Raw genomic sequence first — 21,158 nt, forward strand, 5'->3', positions numbered from 1 at the left:
AGGTGTTTCAGACTGTAGCTGTGTGCGTTTGGGATGTTTCAGACTGTAGCTGTAGGAGGTTGAAGTATATCAGACCGTATCAGTGCGAGTCTGAGATGTTTCAGATAGTAGCTGTATGATTTTGAGGTTTTTCAGACTGTAGCTGTGTGAGTTTTAAATGTTTCAGACTGTAGCTGTGTGAAGTTAAGGTGTTTCACAATGTAGCTGTGTGAGTTTGAGATGTTTCAGACAGTAGCTGTGTGAGTTTGATGTGTCTCAGAATGTAGCTGTATTAGGTTGAGCAGTTTCAGACTGTAGCTGTGTGATTTTGAGGTGTTTCAGACTGTAGATGTGTGAATTTGAGGTGTTTCAGACTGTAGCTGTAGGAGGTTGAATTGTATCAGACCGTAGCAGTGCGAGTCTGAGATGTTTCAGACAGTAGCTGTATGAGTTAGAGGTGTTTCAGACTGTAGCTGTATTAGGTTGAGGTGTTTCAGACTGTAGCTGTGTGAATTTGAAGTGTTTCAGACTGTAGCTGTGTGAGTCTGTGGTGTTCCAGACCGTAGCTGTGTGAGTTTGAGATGTTTCAGACTGTAGCTGTGTGAGTTTGAGATGATTCAGACTGTACCTGTATGTGTTTGAGGTGTTTTAGACCATAGCTGTGTTAGTTTGAGATGTTTCAGACTGCAGCTGTGTGAGGTTGAGATGTTTCAGTCCATAGCTGTGTGAGTTTGAGATGTTTCAGACCGTATCTGTATGGGTTTGAGATGTTTCAGACCGTTTCTGTATGAGTTGAGATGTTTCAGACTGTAGCTGTGTGAGGTTGAGGTGTTTCAGACTGTAGCTGTGTGAGTTTGAGATGTTTCAGACCATAGCTGTGTGAGTTTGTGATGTTTCAGACCGTATCAGTATGTGTTTGAGATGTTTCAGACTGTAGCTGTGTGAGGTTGAGGTGTTTCAGACCGTAGCTGTATGAGTTTGAGATGTTTTAGATCGTAGCTGTGTGAGTTTGAGGTGTTTCAGACTGTTACTGTATGAGTTTGAGGTGTTTCAGACTTTTGCTATGTGAGTTTGAGATGTTTCAGACTTTAGCTGTATTAGGATGATGTGTTTCAGACTGTAGCTGTGGGAGCTTGTGATGTTTCAGACCGTAGTTGTGTGAGTTTGAGGTGTATCAGACCGTAGCTGTGTGAGTTTGAGGTGTTTCAGTCATTAGCTGTATTAGGTTGAGATGTTTCAGACTATAGCTGTGTGTATTTGAGGTGTTTCAGACTGTAGCTGTAGGAGGTTGAAGTGTATCAGACCGTAGCAGTGCGAGTCTGAGATGTTTCAGGCAGTAGCTGTATGAGTTAGAGGTGTTTCAGACTGTAGCTGTATTGGATTGAGGTGTTTCAGACTGTAGATGTGAGAATTTTAGTTGTTTCAGACTGTCGCTGTATGAGGTTGAGATGTTTCAGACAGTAGCTGTGTGAGGCTTGGTGTTCCAGACCATAGCTGTGTGGGTTTGCGATGTTTCAGACCGTAGCTGTGCGTGTTTGAGGTGTTTCAGACTGTTGCTGTACTAGGTTGATGTGTTTATACCGCACCTGTGTGAGGTTGAGGTGTTTAAGTCTGTAGCTGTGTGAGTTAGAAATGTTACAGATCGTAGCTGTGTGAGTTTGAGGTGTTTCAGATTGTTGCTGTATTAGGTTGATGTTTTTCAGACAGTATGTGTGTGAGTTTGAGGTGTTTCAGACTGTAGCTGTATTAGGTTGAGGTGTTTCAGACTGTAGATGTGAGAATTTTAGATGTTTCTGCCTGTAGCTGTATGTGGTTGAGATGTTTCAGACAGTAGCTGTGTGAGTCTGTGTTGTTCCAGCCCATAGCTGTGTGAGTTGTAGATGTTTCAGACTGTACCTGTATGTGTTTGAGGTGTTTCACACCGTATCTGTATGGGTTTGCGATGTTTCAGACTGTTGCTGTATGAGTTTGAGATGTTTCAGACCGCAGTTGTGTGAGTTTGAGGTGTATCAGACCGTAGCTGTGTGAGTATGAGGTGTTTCTGACATTTGCTGCATTAGGTTGAGGTATTTCAGACTGTAGCTGTGTGAATTTGAGGTGTTTCAGACTGTAACTGTAGGAGGTTGAAGTGTATCAGACCGTAGCAGTGTGTGTCTGAGATGTTTCAGACAGTAGCTGTATGATGTTGATGTGTTTTAGACCATAGCTGTGTGAGTTTGAGGTGTTTCAGACCGTAGCTGTGTGATGTTGAGATGTTTCAGTCCGTAGCTATGTGAGTTTGAGATGTTTCAGACCTTAGTTGTGTGAGTTTGAAATGTTTCAGACCCTATCTGTAGGGGTTTGCGGTGTATCAGACTGTAGCTGTATTATGTTGATGTGTTTCAGACCGTAGCTGTGTGAGAGGTTGAGATGTTTCAGACATTAGCTTTATTAGGTTGAGGTGTTTCAGACTGTAGCTGTGTGAATTTGAGTTGTTTCAGACTGTCGCTGTAGGAGGTTGAAGTGTATCAGACTGTAGCAGTGTGAATCTGAAATGTTTCAGACATTAGCTGTATGAGGTTGAGATGTTTCAGACCGTAGCTATGTGAGTTTGAGGTGTTTCAGACATAAGCTGTATTAGGTTGACGTGTTTAAGACTGTAGATGTGAGAATTTTAGATGTTTCAGACTGTAGCTGTATGAAGTTGAGATGTTTCAGACAGGAGATGTGTGAGTCTGTGGTGTTCCAGACCGTAGCTGTGTGAGTTTGAGGTGTTTCAGACCGTAGCTGTGTGAGTTTGAGGTGTTTCAGTCATTAGCTGTATTTGGTTGAGATGTTTCAGACAATAGCTGTGTGTATTTGTGGTGTTTCAGACTGTAGCTGTAGGAGGTTGATGTGTATCAGACCGTATCAGTGCGAGTCTGAGATGTTTCAGACAGTAGCTGTATGAGTTAGAGGTGTTTCAGACTGTAGCTGTGTTATGTTGAGGTGTTTCAGACTGTAGATGTGAGAGTTTTAGTTGTTTCAGACTGTCGCTGTATGAGGTTGAGATGTTTCAGACAGTAGTTGTGTGAGGCTTGGTGTTCCAGACCATAGCTGTGTGGGTTTGCGATGTTTCAGACCGTAGCTGTGCGAGTTTGAGGTATTTCAGAGTGTTGCTGTACTAGGTTGATGTGTTTCATACCGCACCTGTGTGAGGTTGAGGTGTTTCAGTCTGTAGCTGTATGAGTTTGAAATGTTACAGACCGTAGCTGTGTGAGTTTGAGGTGTTTCAGATTGTTGCTGTATTAGGTTGATGTTTTTCAGACCGTAGCTGTGTGAGTTTGAGGTGTTTCAGACTGTAGCTGTATTAGGTTGAGGTGTTTCAGACTGTAGATGTGAGAATTTTAGATATTTCAGGCTGTAGCTGTATGAGGTTGAGATGTTTAAGACAGTAGCTGTGTGAGTCTGTGTTGTTCCAGCCCATAGCTGTGTGAGTTGTAGATGTTTCAGACTGTACCAGTATGTGTTTGAGGTGTTTCACACCGTATCTGTATGGGTTTGAGATGTTTCAGACTGTAGCTGTGTGAGTTTGAGATGTTTCAGACTATTGCTGTATGAGTTTGAGATGTTTCAGACCGCAGTTGTGTGAGTTTGAGGTGTTTCAGACCGTAGCTGTGTGAGTTTGAGGTGTATCAGACCGTAGCTGTGTGAGTATGAGGTGTTTCTGACATTTGCTGCATTAGGTTGAGGTGTTTCAGACTGTAGCTGTGTGAATTTGAGGTGTTTCAGACTGTGGCTGTAGGCGGTTGAAGTGTATCAGGCCATAGCAGTGTGTGTCTGAGATGTTTCAGACAGTAGCTGTATGATTTTGAGGTTTTTCAGACTGTAGCTGTGTGAGTTTTAGATGTTTCAGACTGTAGCTGTATGAGTTTGAGGAGTTTCAGACTGTCGCTGTATGAGGTTGAGATGTTTCAGGCAGTAGCTGTGTGAGTCTGTGGTGTTCCAGACCGTAGCTGTGTGGGTTTGCGATGTTTCAGACCGTAGTTATGTGAGTTTGAGGTGTTTCAGGCTGTTGCTGTATTAGGTTGATGAGTTTCAGACAGTATGTGTGTGAGTTTGAGGTGTTTCAGACTGTTGCTGTATTAGGTTGATGAGTTTCTGACAGTAGCTATGTGAGTTTGAGGTGTTTCAGACATAAGCTGTATTAGATTGAGGTGTTTAAGACTGTAGATGTGAGAATTTTAGATGTTTCAGCCTGTAGCTGTATGAGGTTGAGATGTTTCAGACAGTAGCTGTGTGAGTCTGTGTTGTTCCAGCCCGTAGCTGTGTGAGTTGTAGATGTTTCAGACTGTAGCTGTGTGAGTTTGTGATGTTTCAGACTGTACCTGTGTGTGTTTGAGGTGTTTCAGACAGTCGCTGTATGAGGTTGAGATGTTTCAGGCAGTAGCTGTGTGAGTCTGTGTTGTTCCAGCCCATAGCTGTGTGAGTTGTAGATGTTTCAGACTGTACCTGTATGTGTTTGAGATGTTTCACACCGTATCTGTATGGGTTTGAGATGTTTCAGACTGTAGCCGTGTGAGTTTGAGATGTTTCAGACTGTTGCCGTATGAGTTTGAGATGTTTCAGACCGCAGTTGTGTGAGTTTGAGGTGTATCAGACCATAGCTGTGTGAGTATGAGGTGTTTCTGACATTTGCTGCATTAGGTTGAGGTGTTTCAGACTGTAGCTGTGTGAATTTGAGGTGTTTCAGACTGTATCTGTAGGCGGTTGAAGTGTATCAGGCTAAAGCAGTGTGTGTCTGAGATGTCTCAGACAGTAGCTGTATGATTTTGAGGTTTTTCAGACTGTAGCTGTGTGAGTTTTAGATGTTTCAGACTGTAGCTGTATGAGTTTGAGGAGTTTCAGACTGTCGCTGTATGAGGTTGAGATGTTTCAGGCAGTAGCTGTGTGAGTCTGTGGTGTTCCAGACCGTAGCTGTGTGGGTTTGCGATGTTTCAGACCGTAGTTATGTGAGCTTGAGGTGTTTCAGGCTGTTGCTGTATTAGGTTGATGAGTTTCAGACAGTATGTGTGTGAGTTTGAGGTGTTTCAGACTGTTGCTGTATTAGGTTGATGTGTTTCTGACAGTAGCTATGTGTGTTTGAGGTGTTTCAGACATAAGCTGTATTAGATTGAGGTGTTTAAGACTGTAGATGTGAGAATTTTAGATGTTTCAGACTGTAGCTGTATGAGGTTGAGATGTTTCAGACAGTAGCTGTGTGAGTCTGTGGTGTTCCAGACCGTAGTTGTGTGGGTTTGCGATGTTTCAGACTGTAGCTGTGTGAGTTTGAGGTGTTTCAGGCTGTTGCTGTATTAGGTTGATGTGATTCAGACAGTAGCTGTGTGAGTTTGAGGTTTTTCAGACTGTAGCTGTATGAGTTTGTGATGTTTCAGACAGTATGTGTGTGAGTTTGAGGTGTTTCAGACGGTTGCTGTATTAGGTTGATGTGTTTCTGACAGTAGCTATGTGAGTTTGAGGTGTTTCAGACTGTAGCTGTATGAGGATGAGATGTTTCAGACCGTAGCTATGTGAGTTTGAGGTGTTTCAGACTGTAGCTGTATTCTGTTGAGGTGTTTCAGACCGTAGCTGTGTGAGGTTGAGATGTTTCAGACAATAACCTTTATTAGGTTATGGTGTTTCAGACTGTAGCTGTAGGCGGTTGAAGTGTATCAGACCGTAGCAGTGTGTGTCTGAGATATTGCAGACAGTAGCTGTATGATTTTGAGGTTTTTCAGACTGTAGCTGTGTGAGTTTTAGGTGTTTCAGACTGTAGCTGTATGAGTTTGAGGAGTTTCAGACTGTTGAGGTTGAGATGTTTCAGGCAGTAGCTGTGTGAGTCTGTAGTGTTCCAGACCGTAGCTGTGTGGGTTTGCGATGTTTCAGACCGTAGCTGTGTGAGTTTGAGGTGTTTCAGGCTGTTGCAGTATTTGGTTGATGAGTTTCAGACAGTATGTGTGTGAGTTTGAGGTGTTTCAGACTGTTCCTGTATTAGTTTGATGTGTTTCTGACAGTAGCTATGTGAGTTTGAGGTGTTTCAGACTGTAGCTGTTTGAGGTTGATGTGTTTCAGACCGTAGCTATGTGAGTTTGAGGTGTTTCAGACATAAGCTGTATTAGGTTGAGGTGTTTAAGACTGTAGATGTGAGAATTTTAGATGTTTCAGACTGTAGCTGTATGAGGTTGAAATGTTTCAGACAGTAGCTGTGTGAGTCTGTGGTGTTCCAGACCGTAGTTGTGTGGGTTTGCGATGTTTCAGACCGTAGCTGTGTGAGTTTGAGGTGTTTCAGGCTGTTGCTGTATTAGGTAGATGTGATTCATACAGTAGCTGTGTGAGTTGAGGTGTTTCAGACTGTAGCTGTATGAGTTTGTGATGTTTCAGACCGTAGCTGTGTGAGTTTGAAGTGTTTCAGACTGTTGCTGTATTTGGTTGATGTGTTTCAGACAGTAGCTGTGTGAGTTTGGGGTGCTTCAGACTGTTGCTGTATTAGGTTGATGTGTTTCAGACAGTATGTGTGTGAGTTTGAGGTGTTTCAGACTGTTGCTGTATTAGGTTGATGTGTTTCTGACAGTAGCTATGTGAGTTTGAGGTGTTTCAGACTGTAGCTGTATGAGGTTGAGATGTTTCAGACCGTAGCAATGTGAGTTTGAGGTGTTTCAGACTGTAGCTGTATTCGGTTGAGGTGTTTCAGACCGTAGCTGTGTGAGGTTGAGATGTTTCAGACAATAACCATTATTAGGTTGCGGTGTTTCAGTCTGTAGCTGTGTGAATTTGAGGTGTTTCAGACTGTAGCTGTAGGAGGTTGAAGTGTATCAGACCGTAGCAGTGTGAATCTGAGATGTTTCAGGCATTAGCTGTATTAGGTTGTGGTGTTTCAGACTGTAGCTGTGTGAGTTTGAGGTGTTTCAGACTGTAGCTTTATGAGGTTGAGATGTTTCAGTCCGTAGCTATGTGAGTTTGAGGTGTTTCAGACATTAGCTTTATTAGATTGAGGTGTTTCAGACTGTAGATGTGAGAATTTTAGATGTTTGAGACTGTAGCTGAATGAGGTTGAGATGTTTCAGACAGTAGCTGTGTGAGTCTGTGGTGTTCCAGTCCGTAGCTGTGTGAGTTTGAGATGTTTCAGACTGTAGCTGTATGTGTTTGAGGTGTATTAGACCATAGCTGTGTGAGTTTGAGGTGTTTCAGACTGTAGCTGTTTGAGGTTGATGTGTTTCAGACCGTAGCTATGTGAGTTTGAGGTGTTTCAGACATAAGCTGTATTAGGTTGAGGTGTTTAAGACTGTAGATGTGAGAATTTTAGATGTTTCAGACTGTAGCTGTATGAGGTTGAAATGTTTCAGACAGTAGCTGTGTGAGTCTGTGGTGTTCCAGACCGTAGTTGTGTGGGTTTGCGATGTTTCAGACCGTAGCTGTGTGAGTTTGAGGTGTTTCAGGCTGTTGCTGTATTAGGTAGATGTGATTCATACAGTAGCTGTGTGAGTTGAGGTGTTTCAGACTGTAGCTGTATGAGTTTGTGATGTTTCAGACCGTAGCTGTGTGAGTTTGAAGTGTTTCAGACTGTTGCTGTATTTGGTTGATGTGTTTCAGACAGTAGCTGTGTGAGTTTGGGGTGCTTCAGACTGTTGCTGTATTAGGTTGATGTGTTTCAGACAGTATGTGTGTGAGTTTGAGGTGTTTCAGACTGTTGCTGTATTAGGTTGATGTGTTTCTGACAGTAGCTATGTGAGTTTGAGGTGTTTCAGACTGTAGCTGTATGAGGTTGAGATGTTTCAGACCGTAGCAATGTGAGTTTGAGGTGTTTCAGACTGTAGCTGTATTCGGTTGAGGTGTTTCAGACCGTAGCTGTGTGAGGTTGAGATGTTTCAGACAATAACCATTATTAGGTTGCGGTGTTTCAGTCTGTAGCTGTGTGAATTTGAGGTGTTTCAGACTGTAGCTGTAGGAGGTTGAAGTGTATCAGACCGTAGCAGTGTGAATCTGAGATGTTTCAGGCATTAGCTGTATTAGGTTGTGGTGTTTCAGACTGTAGCTGTGTGAGTTTGAGGTGTTTCAGACTGTAGCTTTATGAGGTTGAGATGTTTCAGTCCGTAGCTATGTGAGTTTGAGGTGTTTCAGACATTAGCTTTATTAGATTGAGGTGTTTCAGACTGTAGATGTGAGAATTTTAGATGTTTGAGACTGTAGCTGAATGAGGTTGAGATGTTTCAGACAGTAGCTGTGTGAGTCTGTGGTGTTCCAGTCCGTAGCTGTGTGAGTTTGAGATGTTTCAGACTGTAGCTGTATGTGTTTGAGGTGTATTAGACCATAGCTGTGTGAGTTTGAGGTGTTTCAGACTGTAGCTGTGTGCGTTTGGGATGTTTCAGACTGTAGCTGTATGAGTTTGATGTGTTTTAGACCATAGCTGTGTGAGTTTGAGGTGTTTCAGACCGTAGCTGTGTGATGTTGAGATGTTTCAGTCCGTAGCTATGTGAGTTTGAGATGTTTCAGACCTTAGTTGTGTGAGTTTGAAATGTTTCAGACCCTATCTGTAGGTGTTTGCGGTGTATCAGACTGTAGCTGTATTATGTTGATGTGTTTCAGACCGTAGCTGTGTGAGAGGTTGAGATGTTTCAGACATTAGCTTTATTAGGTTGAGGTGTTTCAGACTGTAGCTGTGTGAATTTGAGTTGTTTCAGACTGTCGCTGTAGGAGGTTGAAGTGTATCAGACTGTAGCAGTGTGAATCTGAAATGTTTCAGACATTAGCTGTATTAGGTTGAGGTGTCTCAGACTGTAGCTGTGTGAATTTGATGTGTTTCAGACTGTAGCTGTAGGAGGTTGAAGTGTATCAGACCGTAGCAGTGCGAGTCTGAGATGTTTCAGATAGCAGCTGTATGATTTTGAGGTTTTTCAGACTGTAGCTGTGTGAGTTTGAGATGTTTCAGACTGTAGCTGTGTGAATTTAAGGTGTTTCACAATGTAGCTGTGTGAGTTTGAGATGTTTCAGACAGTAGCTGTGTGAGTTTGATGTGTCTCAGACCATGGCTGTGTGAGTTTGATGTGTTTCAGAATGTAGCTGTATTAGGTTGAGCAGTTTCAGACTGTAGCTGTGTGATTTTGAGGTGTTTCAGACTGTAGATGTGTGAATTTGAGGTGTTTCAGACTGTAGCTGTAGGAGGTTGAATTGTATCAGACCGTAGCAGTGCGTGTCTGAGATGTTTCAGACAGTAGCTGTATGAGTTAGAGGTGTTTCAGACTGTAGCTGTATTAGGTTGAGGTGTTTCAGACTGTAGCTGTGTGAATTTGAAGTGTTTCAGACTGTAGCTGTGTGAGTCTGTGGTGTTCCAGACCGTAGCTGTGTGAGTTTGAGATGTTTCAGACTGTAGCTGTGTGAGTTTGAGATGATTCAGACTGTACCTGTATGTGTTTGAGGTGTTTTAGACCATAGCTGTGTTAGTTTGAGATGTTTCAGACTGCAGCTGTGTGAGGTTGAGATGTTTCAGTCCATAGCTGTGTGAGTTTGAGATGTTTCAGACCGTATCTGCATGGGTTTGAGATGTTTCAGACCGTTTCTGTATGAGTTGAGATGTTTCAGACTGTAGCTGTGTGCGTTTGTGATGTTTCAGACCGTATCAGTATGTGTTTGAGATGTTTCAGACTGTAGCTGTGTGAGGTTGAGGTGTTTCAGACCGTAGCTGTATGAGTTTGAGATGTTTTAGATCGTAGCTGTGTGAGTTTGAGGTGTTTCAGACTGTTACTGTATGAGTTTGAGGTGTTTCAGACTTTTGCTATGTGAGTTTGAGATGTTTCAGACTTTAGCTGTATTAGGATGATGTGTTTCAGACTGTAGCTGTGGGAGCTTGTGATGTTTCAGACCGTAGTTGTGTGAGTTTGAGGTGTATCAGACCGTAGCTGTGTGAGTTTGAGGTGTTTCAGTCATTAGCTGTATTAGGTTGAGATGTTTCAGACTATAGCTGTGTGTATTTGAGGTGTTTCAGACTGTAGCTGTAGGAGGTTGAAGTGTATCAGACCGTAGCAGTGCGAGTCTGAGATGTTTCAGGCAGTAGCTGTATGAGTTAGAGGTGTTTCAGACTGTAGCTGTATTGGGTTGAGGTGTTTCAGACTGTAGATGTGAGAATTTTAGTTGTTTCAGACTGTCGCTGTATGAGGTTGAGATGTTTCAGACAGTAGCTGTGTGAGGCTTGGTGTTCCAGACCATAGCTGTGTGGGTTTGCGATGTTTCAGACCGTAGCTGTGCGAGTTTGAGGTGTTTCAGACTGTTGCTGTACTAGGTTGATGTGTTTATACCGCACCTGTGTGAGGTTGAGGTGTTTAAGTCTGTAGCTGTGTGAGTTAGAAATGTTACAGATCGTAGCTGTGTGAGTTTGAGGTGTTTCAGATTGTTGCTGTATTAGGTTGATGTTTTTCAGACAGTATGTGTGTGAGTTTGAGGTGTTTCAGACTGTAGCTGTATTAGGTTGAGGTGTTTCAGACTGTAGATGTGAGAATTTTAGATGTTTCTGCCTGTAGCTGTATGTGGTTGAGATGTTTCAGACAGTAGCTGTGTGAGTCTGTGTTGTTCCAGCCCATAGCTGTGTGAGTTGTAGATGTTTCAGACTGTACCTGTATGTGTTTGAGGTGTTTCACACCGTATCTGTATGGGTTTGCGATGTTTCAGAGTGTTGCTGTATGAGTTTGAGATGTTTCAGACTGCAGTTGTGTGAGTTTGAGGTGTATCAGACCGTAGCTGTGTGAGTATGAGGTGTTTCTGACATTTGCTGCATTAGGTTGAGGTATTTCAGACTGTAGCTGTGTGATTTTGAGGTGTTTCAGACTGTAACTGTAGGAGGTTGAAGTGTATCAGACCGTAGCAGTGTGTGTCTGAGATGTTTCAGGTTTTTCAGACTGTAGCTGTGTGAGTTTTAGATGTTTCAGACTGTAGCTGTATGAGTTTGAGGAGTTTCAGACTGTCGCTGTATGAGGTTGAGATGTTTCAGGCAGTAGCTTTGTGAGTCTGTGGTGTTCCAGACCATAGCTGTGTGAGTTTGCGATGTTTCAGACTGTAGCTGTGTGAGATTGAGGTGTTTCAGGCTGTTGCTGTATTAGGTTGATGTGTTTCAGACAGTAGCTGTGTGAGTTGAGGTGTTTCAGACTGTAGCTGTATGAGTTTGAGATGTTTCAGACCGTAGCTGTGCGAGTTTGAGGTGTTTCAGACTGTTGCTGTATTTGGTTGATGTGTTTCAGACAGTAGCTGTGTGAGTTTGAGGTGTTTCAGACCGTTGCTGTATTAGATTGATGTGTTTCAGACAATATGTGTGTGAGTTTGAGGTGTTTCAGACTGTTGCTGTATTAGGTTGATGTGTTTCTGACAGTAGCTATGTGAGTTTGAGGTGTATCAGACCGTAGCTGTGTGAGTTTGAGGTGTTTCAGACCGTAGCTGTGTGAGTTTGAGGTGTTTCAGTCATTAGCTGTATTTGGTTGAGATGTTTCAGACTATAGCTGTGTGAATTTGTGGTGTTTCAGACTGTAGCTGTAGGAGGTTGAAGTGTATCAGACCGTATCAGTGCGAGTCTGAGATGTTTCAGACAGTAGCTGTATGGGTTAGAGGTGTTTCGGACTGTTGCTGTATTATGTTGAGGTGTTTCAGACTGTAAATGTGAGAATTTTAGTTGTTTCAGACTGTCGCTGTATGAAGTTGAGATGTTTCAGACAGTAGTTGTGTGAGGCTTGGTGTTCCAGACCATAGCTGTGTGGGTTTGCGATGTTTCAGACCGTAGCTGTGCGAGTTTGAGGTGTTTCAGACTGTTGCTGTACTAGGTTGATGTGTTTTATTCCGCAGCTGTGTGAGGTTGAGGTGTTTCAGTCTGTAGCTGTGTGAGTTTGAAATGTTACAGACCGTAGCTGTGTGAGTTTGAGGTGTTTTAGACCATAGCTGTGTGAGTTTTATTTGTTTCCGACTGTAGCTGTGTGAGTTTGAGGTGTTTCAGATTGTAGTTACGTGAGTTTTGCGATGTTTCAGACTGTCGCTGTATTAGGGTGATATGTTTCAGTCTGTAGCTGTGTGAGTTTGAAATGTTACAGACCGTAGCTGTGTGAGTTTGAGGTGTTTTAGACCGTAGCTGTGTGAGTTTTATTTGTTTCAGACTGTAGCTGTGTGAGTTTGAGGTGTTTCAGATTGTAGTTACATGAGTTTGAGATGTTTCAGACTTTAGCTGTATTAGGGTGATATGTTTCAGACTGTAGCTGTGGGGGTTTGGGATGTTTCAGACCGTATCTGTATGAGTTTGAGATGTTTCAGACGGTAGCTGTGTGAGTTTGAGATGTTTCAGACCGTAGTTTTGTGAGTTTGAGTTGTATCGGACCATAGCTGTGTGAGTATGAGGTGTTTCAGACATTAGCTGTATTAGGTTGAGGTGTTTCAGACTGTAGCTGTGTGAATTTGAGGTGTTTCAGAGTGTAGCTGTAGGAGGCTGAAGTGTATCAGATCGTAGCATTGCGAGTCTGAGATGTTTCAGACAGTAGCTGTATGACTTTGAGGTTTTTCAGACTGTAGCTGTGTGAGTTTTAGATGTTTCAGACTGTATCTATATGAGTTTGAGGTGTTTCAGACTGTACCTGTATTTGGTTGAGGAGTTTCAGACTGTAGATGTGAGAATTTTAGATGTTTCATTCTGTTGCTGTATTAGGTTGATGTGTTTCTGACAGTAGCTGTGTGAGTTTGAGGTGTTTCAGACTGTTGCTGTATTTGGTTGATGTGTTTCTGACAGTAGCTGTGTGAGTTTGAGGTGTTTCAGACTGTAGCTGTATGAGGTTGAGATGTGTCAGACCGTAGCTATGTGAGTTTGAGGTGTTTCAGACATAAGCTGAATTAGGTTGAGGTGTTTCAGACTGTAGATGTGAGAATTTTAGATGTTTCAGAGTGTAGCTGTTTGAGGTTGAGATGTTTCAGACAGTAGCTGTGTGAGTCTGTGGTGTTCCAGACCATAGCTGTGTGAGTTTGAGATGTTTCAGACTGTAGTTGTGTGAGTTTGAGATGTTTCAGACTGTCCCTGTATGTGTTTGAGGTGTTTTAGACCATAGCTGTGTGAATTTGAGGTGTTTCAGACCGTAGCTATGTGAGTTTGAGGTGTTTCAGATATAAGCTGTATTAGGTTGAGGTGTTTAAGACTGTAGATGTGAGAATTTTAGATGTTTCAGACTGTAGCTGTATGAGGTTGAGATGTTTCAGACAGGAGCTGTGTGGGTCTGTGGTGTTCCAGACCGTAGCTGTGTGAGTTTGAGGTGTATCAGACCGTAGCTTGTGAGTTTGAGGTGTTTCAGACCGTAGCTGTGTGAGTTTGAGGTATTTCAGTCATTAGCTGTATTAGCTTGAGATGTTTCAGACTATAGCTTTGTGTATTTGTGGTGTTTCAGACTGTAGCTGTAGGAGGTTGAAGTGTATCAGACCGTATCAGTGCGAGTCTGAGATGTTTCAGACAGTAGCTGTTTGAGTTCGGTGTTTCGGACTGTAGCTGTATTATGTTGAGGTGTTTCAGACTGTAGATGTGAGAATTTTAGTTGTTTCAGACTGTCGCTGTATGAGGTTGAGATGTTTCAGACAGTAGTTGTGTGAGGCTTGGTGTTCCAGACCATAGCTGTGTGGGTTTGCGATGTTTCAGACCGTAGCTGTGCGAGTTTGAGGTGTTTCAGACTGTTGCTGTACTAGGTTGATGTGTTTTATTCCGCAGCTGTGTGAGGTTGAGGTGTTTCAGTCTGTAGCTGTATGAGTTTGAAATGTTACAGACCGTAGCTGTGTGTGTTTGAGGTGTTTTAGAGCATAACTGTGTGAGTTTGAGGTGTTTCAGACCGTAGCTGTGTGAGTTTTATTTGTTTCAGACTGTAGCTGTGTGAGTTTGAGATGTTTCAGACCGTAGTTTTGTGAGTTTGAGTTGTATCGGACCGTAGCTGTGTGAGTATGAGGTGTTTCAGACATTAGCTGTATTAGGTTGAGGTGTTTCAGACTGTAGCTGTGTGAATTTGAGGTGTTTCAGAGTGTAGCTGTAGGAGGCTGAAGTGTATCAGATCGTAGCATTGCGAGTCTGAGATGTTTCAGACAGTAGCTGTATGATTTTGAGGTTTTTCAGACTGTAGCTGTGTGAGTTTTAGATGTTTCAGACTGTATCTATATGAGTTTGAGGTGTTTCAGACTGTACCTGTATTTGGTTGAGGTGTTTCAGACTGTAGATGTGAGAATTTTAGATGTTTCAGACTGTTGCTGTATTAGGTTGATGTGTTTCTGACAGTAGCTGTGTGAGTTTGAGGTGTTTCAGACTGTTGCTGTATTTGGTTGATGTGTTTCTGACAGTATCTGTGTGAGTTTGAGGTGTTTCAGACTGTAGCTGCATGAGGTTGAGTTGTGTCAGACCGTAGCTATGTGAGTTTGAGGTGTTTCAGACATAAGCTGTATTAGGTTGAGGTGTTTCAGACTGTAGATGTGAGAATTTTAGATGTTTCAGACTGTAGCTGTATGAGGTTGAGATGTTTCAGACAGTAGCTGTGTGAGTCTGTGGTGTTCCAGACCATAGCTGTGTGAGTTTGAGATGTTTCAGACTGTAGTTGTGTGAGTTTGAGATGTTTCAGACTGTCCCTGTATGTGTTTGAGGTGTTTTAGACCATAGCTGTGTGAATTTGAGGTGTTTCAGACCGTAGCTGTGTGAGGTTGAAATGTTTCACTCCGTAGCTGCGTGAGTTTGAGATGTTTCAGACCGTATCTGTATGAGTTTGAAATGTTTCAGGTGGTAGCTGTGTGAGGTTGAGGTGTTTCAGACTGTAACTGTGTGAGTTTGAGATGTTTCAGACCATAGCTGTGTGAGTTTGTGATGTTTCAGACTGTCGCTGTATGAGGTTGAGATGTTTCAGTCAGTAGCTGTGTGATTCTGTGGTGTTCCAGACCGTAGCTGTGTGGGTTTGCGATGTTTCAGACCGTAGCTTGTGAGTTTGAGGTGTTTCAGGCTGTTGCTGTATTAGGTTGATGAGTTTCAGACAGTAGCTGTGTGAGGTTGCGGTGTTTCAGACTGTAGCTGTATGTGTTTGAGATGTTTCAGACCGTAGCTGTGTGAGTTTGAGGTGTTTCAGATTGTAGCTGTATTAGGTTGATGTTTTTCAGACCGTAGCTGTGTGAGTTTGAGGTGTTTCAGATTGTTGCTGTATTAGGTTGATGTTTTTCAGACCGTAGCTGTGTGAGTTTGAGGTGTTTCAGACTGTAGCTGTATTAGGTTGAGGTTTTTCAGACTGTAGATGTGAGAATTTTAGATATTTCAGGCTGTAGCTGTATGAGGTTGAGATGTTTCAGACAGTAGCTGTGTGAGTCTGTGTTGTTCCAGCCCATAGCTGTGTGAGTTGTAGATGTTTCAGACTGTACCTGTATGTGTTTGAGGTGTTTCACACCGTATCTGTATGGGTTTGAGATGTTTCAGACTGTAGCTGTGTGAGTTTGAGATGTTTTAGACTGTTGCTGTATGAGTTCGAGATGTTTCAGACCGCAGTTGTGTGAGCTTGAGGTGTATCAGACCGTAGCTGTGTGAATTTGAGGTGTTTCTGATATTTGCTGCATTAGGTTGAGGTGTTTCAGACTGTAGCTGTGTGAATTTGAGGTGTTTCAGACTGTAGCTGTAGGCGGTTGAAGTGTATCAGACCGTAGCAGTGTGTGTCTGAGATGTTTCAGACAGTAGCTGTATGATTTTGAGGTTTTTCAGACTGTAGCTGTGTGAGTTTGAAGTATTTCAGACAGTAGCTTTATGAGTTTGAGGAGTTTCAGACTGTCGCTGTATGAGGTTGAGATGTTTCAGGCAGTAGCTGTGTGAGTCTGTGTTGTTCCAGCCCATAGCTGTGTGAGTTGTAGATGTTTCAGACTGTACCTGTATGTGTTTGAGGTGTTTCACACCGTATCTGTATGGGTTTGAGATGTTTCAGACTGTAGCTGTGTGAGTTTGAGATGTTTCAGACTGCAGTTGTGTGAGTCTGAGGTGTATCAGACCGTAGCTGTGTGAGTTTGAGATGTTTCAGACTGTAGCTGTGGGGGTTTGGGATGTTTCAGACCGTATCTGTATGAGTTTGAGATGTTTCAGACGGTAGCTGTGTGAGTTTGAGATGTTTCAGACCGTAGTTTTGTGAGTTTGAGTTGTATCGGACCATAGCTGTGTGAGTATGAGGTGTTTCAGACATTAGCTGTATTAGGTTGAGGTGTTTCAGACTGTAGCTGTGTGAATTTGAGGTGTTTCAGAGTGTAGCTGTAGGAGGCTGAAGTGTATCAGTTCGTAGCATTGCGAGTCTGAGATGTTTCAGACAGTAGCTGTATGATTTTGAGGTTTTTCAGACTGTAGCTGTGTGAGTTTTAGATGTTTCAGACTGTATCTACATGAGTTTGAGGTGTTTCAGACTGTACCTGTATTTGGTTGAGGAGTTTCAGACTGTAGATGTGAGAATTTTAGATGTTTCAGACTGTTGCTGTATTAGGTTGATGTGTTTCTGACAGTAGCTGTGTGAGTTTGAGGTGTTTCAGACTGTTACTGTATGAGTTTGAGGTGTTTCAGACTTTTGCTATGTGAGTTTGAGATGTTTCAGACTTTAGCTGTATTAGGATGATGTGTTTCAGACTGTAGCTGTGGGAGCTTGTGATGTTTCAGACCGTAGTTGTGTGAGTTTGAGGTGTTTCAGGCTGTTGCTGTATTAGGTTGATGAGTTTCAGACAGTAGCTGTGTGAGGTTGCGGTGTTTCAGACTGTAGCTGTATGTGTTTGAGATGTTTCAGACCGTAGCTGTGTGAGTTTGAGGTGTTTCAGATTGTAGCTGTATTAGGTTGATGTTTTTCAGACCGTAGCTGTGTGAGTTTGAGGTGTTTCAGATTGTTGCTGTATTAGGTTGATGTTTTTCAGACCGTAGCTGTGTGAGTTTGAGGTGTTTCAGACTGTAGCTGTATTAGGTTGAGGTTTTTCAGACTGTAGATGTGAGAATTTTAGATATTTCAGGCTGTAGCTGTATGAGGTTGAGATGTTTCAGACAGTAGCTGTGTGAGTCTGTGTTGTTCCAGCCCATAGCTGTGTGAGTTGTAGATGTTTCAGACTGTACCTGTATGTGTTTGAGGTGTTTCACACCATATCTGTATGGGTTTGAGATGTTTCAGACTGTAGCTGTGTGAGTTTGAGATGTTTTAGACTGTTGCTGTATGAGTTCGAGATGTTTCAGACCGCAGTTGTGTGAGCTTGAGGTGTATCAGACCGTAGCTGTGTGAATTTGAGGTGTTTCTGATATTTGCTGCATTAGGTTGAGGTGTTTCAGACTGTAGCTGTGTGAATTTGAGGTGTTTCAGACTGTAGCTGTAGGCGGTTGAAGTGTATCAGACCGTAGCAGTGTGTGTCTGAGATGTTTCAGACAGTAGCTGTATGATTTTGAGGTTTTTCAGACTGTAGCTGTGTGAGTTTGAAGTGTTTCAGACAGTAGCTTTATGAGTTTGAGGAGTTTCAGACTGTCGCTGTATGAGGTTGAGATGTTTCAGGCAGTAGCTGTGTGAGTCTGTGTTGTTCCAGCCCATAGCTGTGTGAGTTGTAGATGTTTCAGACTGTACCTGTATGTGTTTGAGGTGTTTCACACCGTATCTGTATGGGTTTGAGATGTTTCAGACTGTAGCTGTGTGAGTTTGAGATGTTTCAGACTGCAGTTGTGTGAGTTTGAGGTGTATCAGACCGTAGCTGTGTGAGTTTGAGATGTTTCAGACTGTAGCTGTGGGGGTTTGGGATGTTTCAGACCGTATCTGTATGAGTTTGAGATGTTTCAGACGGTAGCTGTGTGAGTTTGAGATGTTTCAGACCGTAGTTTTGTGAGTTTGAGTTGTATCGGACCATAGCTGTGTGAGTATGAGGTGTTTCAGACATTAGCTGTATTAGGTTGAGGTGTTTCAGACTGTAGCTGTGTGAATTTGAGGTGTTTCAGAGTGTAGCTGTAGGAGGCTGAAGTGTATCAGTTCGTAGCATTGCGAGTCTGAGATGTTTCAGACAGTAGCTGTATGATTTTGAGGTTTTTCAGACTGTAGCTGTGTGAGTTTTAGATGTTTCAGACTGTATCTACATGAGTTTGAGGTGTTTCAGACTGTACCTGTATTTGGTTGAGGAGTTTCAGACTGTAGATGTGAGAATTTTAGATGTTTCAGACTGTTGCTGTATTAGGTTGATGTGTTTCTGACAGTAGCTGTGTGAGTTTGAGGTGTTTCAGACTGTTACTGTATGAGTTTGAGGTGTTTCAGACTTTTGCTATGTGAGTTTGAGATGTTTCAGACTTTAGCTGTATTAGGATGATGTGTTTCAGACTGTAGCTGTGGGAGCTTGTGATGTTTCAGACCGTAGTTGTGTGAGTTTGAGGTGTATCAGACCGTAGCTGTGTGTGTTTGAGGTGTTTCAGTCATTAGCTGTATTAGGTTGAGATGTTTCAGACTATAGCTGTGTGTATTTGAGGTGTTTCAGACTGTAGCTGTAGGAGGTTGAAGTGTATCAGACCGTAGCAGTGCGAGTCTGAGATGTTTCAGGCAGTAGCTGTATGAGTTAGAGGTGTTTCAGACTGTAGCTGTATTGGGTTGAGGTGTTTCAGACTGTAGATGTGAGAATTTTAGTTGTTTCAGACTGTCGCTGTATGAGGTTGAGATGTTTCAGACAGTAGCTGTGTGAGGCTTGGTGTTCCAGACCATAGCTGTGTGGGTTTGCGATGTTTCAGACCGTAGCTGTGCGAGTTTGAGGTGTTTCAGACTGTTGCTGTACTAGGTTGATGTGTTTATACCGCACCTGTGTGAGGTTGAGGTGTTTAAGTCTGTAGCTGTGTGAGTTAGAAATGTTACAGATCGTAGCTGTGTGAGTTTGAGGTGTTTCAGATTGTTGCTGTATTAGGTTGATGTTTTTCAGACAGTATGTGTGTGAGTTTGAGGTGTTTCAGACTGTAGCTGTATTAGGTTGAGGTGTTTCAGACTGTAGATGTGAGAATTTTAGATGTTTCTGCCTGTAGCTGTATGTGGTTGAGATGTTTCAGACAGTAGCTGTGTGAGTCTGTGTTGTTCCAGCCCATAGCTGTGTGAGTTGTAAATGTTTCAGACTGTACCTGTATGTGTTTGAGGTGTTTCACACCGTATCTGTATGGGTTTGCGATGTTTCAGAGTGTTGCTGTATGAGTTTGAGATGTTTCAGACTGCAGTTGTGTGAGTTTGAGGTGTATCAGACCGTAGCTGTGTGAGTATGAGGTGTTTCTGACATTTGCTGCATTAGGTTGAGGTATTTCAGACTGTAGCTGTGTGATTTTGAGGTGTTTCAGACTGTAACTGTAGGAGGTTGAAGTGTATCAGACCGTAGCAGTGTGTGTCTGAGATGTTTCAGGCTTTTCAGACTGTAGCTGTGTGAGTTTTAGATGTTTCAGACTGTAGCTGTATGAGTTTGAGGAGTTTCAGACTGTCGCTGTATGAGGTTGAGATGTTTCAGGCAGTAGCTTTGTGAGTCTGTGGTGTTCCAGACCATAGCTGTGTGAGTTTGCGATGTTTCAGACTGTAGCTGTGTGAGATTGAGGTGTTTCAGGCTGTTGCTGTATTAGGTTGATGTGTTTCAGACAGTAGCTGTGTGAGTTGAGGTGTTTCAGACTGTAGCTGTATGAGTTTGAGATGTTTCAGACCGTAGCTGTGCGAGTTTGAGGTGTTTCAGACTGTTGCTGTATTTGGTTGATGTGTTTCAGACAGTAGCTGTGTGAGTTTGAGGTGTTTCAGACCGTTGCTGTATTAGATTGATGTGTTTCAGACAATATGTGTGTGAGTTTGAGGTGTTTCAGACTGTTGCTGTATTAGGTTGATGTGTTTCTGACAGTAGCTATGTGAGTTTGAGGTGTATCAGACCGTAGCTGTGTGAGTTTGAGGTGTTTCAGACCGTAGCTGTGTGAGTTTGAGGTGTTTCAGTCATTAGCTGTATTTGGTTGAGATGTTTCAGACTATAGCTGTGTGAATTTGTGGTGTTTCAGACTATAGCTGTAGGAGGTTGAAGTGTATCAGACCGTATCAGTGCGAGTCTGAGATGTTTCAGACAGTAGCTGTATGGGTTAGAGGTGTTTCGGACTGTTGCTGTATTATGTTGAGGTGTTTCAGACTGTAAATGTGAGAATTTTAGTTGTTTCAGACTGTCGCTGTATGAAGTTGAGATGTTTCAGACAGTAGTTGTGTGAGGCTTGGTGTTCCAGACCATAGCTGTGTGGGTTTGCGATGTTTCAGACCGTAGCTGTGCGAGTTTGAGGTGTTTCAGACTGTTGCTGTACTAGGTTGATGTGTTTTATTCCGCAGCTGTGTGAGGTTGAGGTGTTTCAGTCTGTAGCTGTGTGAGTTTGAAATGTTACAGACCGTAGCTGTGTGAGTTTGAGGTGTTTTAGACCATAGCTGTGTGAGTTTTATTTGTTTCCGACTGTAGCTGTGTGAGTTTGAGGTGTTTCAGATTGTAGTTACGTGAGTTTTGCGATGTTTCAGACTGTCGCTGTATTAGGGTGATATGTTTCAGTCTGTAGCTGTGTGAGTTTGAAATGTTACACACCGTAGCTGTGTGAGTTTGAGGTGTTTTAGACCGTAGCTGTGTGAGTTTTATTTGTTTCAGACTGTAGCTGTGTGAGTTTGAGGTGTTTCAGATTGTAGTTACATGAGTTTGAGATGTTTCAGACTTTAGCTGTATTAGGGTGATATGTTTCAGACTGTAGCTGTGGGGGTTTGGGATGTTTCAGACCGTATCTGTATGAGTTTGAGATGTTTCAGACGGTAGCTGTGTGAGTTTGAGATGTTTCAGACCGTAGTTTTGTGAGTTTGAGTTGTATCGGACCATAGCTGTGTGAGTATGAGGTGTTTCAGACATTAGCTGTATTAGGTTGAGGTGTTTCAGACTGTAGCTGTGTGAATTTGAGGTGTTTCAGAGTGTAGCTGTAGGAGGCTGAAGTGTATCAGTTCGTAGCATTGCGAGTCTGAGATGTTTCAGACAGTAGCTGTATGATTTTGAGGTTTTTCAGACTGTAGCTGTGTGAGTTTTAGATGTTTCAGACTGTATCTATATGAGTTTGAGGTGTTTCAGACTGTACCTGTATTTGGTTGAGGAGTTTCAGACTGTAGATGTGAGAATTTTAGATGTTTCATTCTGTTGCTGTATTAGGTTGATGTGTTTCTGACAGT

The 21,158-nt window shown here is 42.6% G+C and overlaps 1 protein-coding gene across 2 annotated transcripts in view; it reads left to right on the forward strand.

Annotated features, from left to right (window-relative positions):
* The window catches only part of LOC122560867 (rhomboid-related protein 1), a 439,116-nt gene that overhangs the window by 342,674 nt on the left and 75,284 nt on the right, over positions 1-21,158 (forward strand). The gene's annotated exons all lie outside the window — the stretch shown is intronic.

The sequence above is a fragment of the Chiloscyllium plagiosum genome, unplaced genomic scaffold (assembly GCF_037043375.1).
Source record: "Chiloscyllium plagiosum isolate Xiang-an unplaced genomic scaffold, Cpla_swu_hap1 HiC_scaffold_20, whole genome shotgun sequence".
Taxonomy (NCBI): Eukaryota; Metazoa; Chordata; class Chondrichthyes; order Orectolobiformes; family Hemiscylliidae; genus Chiloscyllium; species Chiloscyllium plagiosum.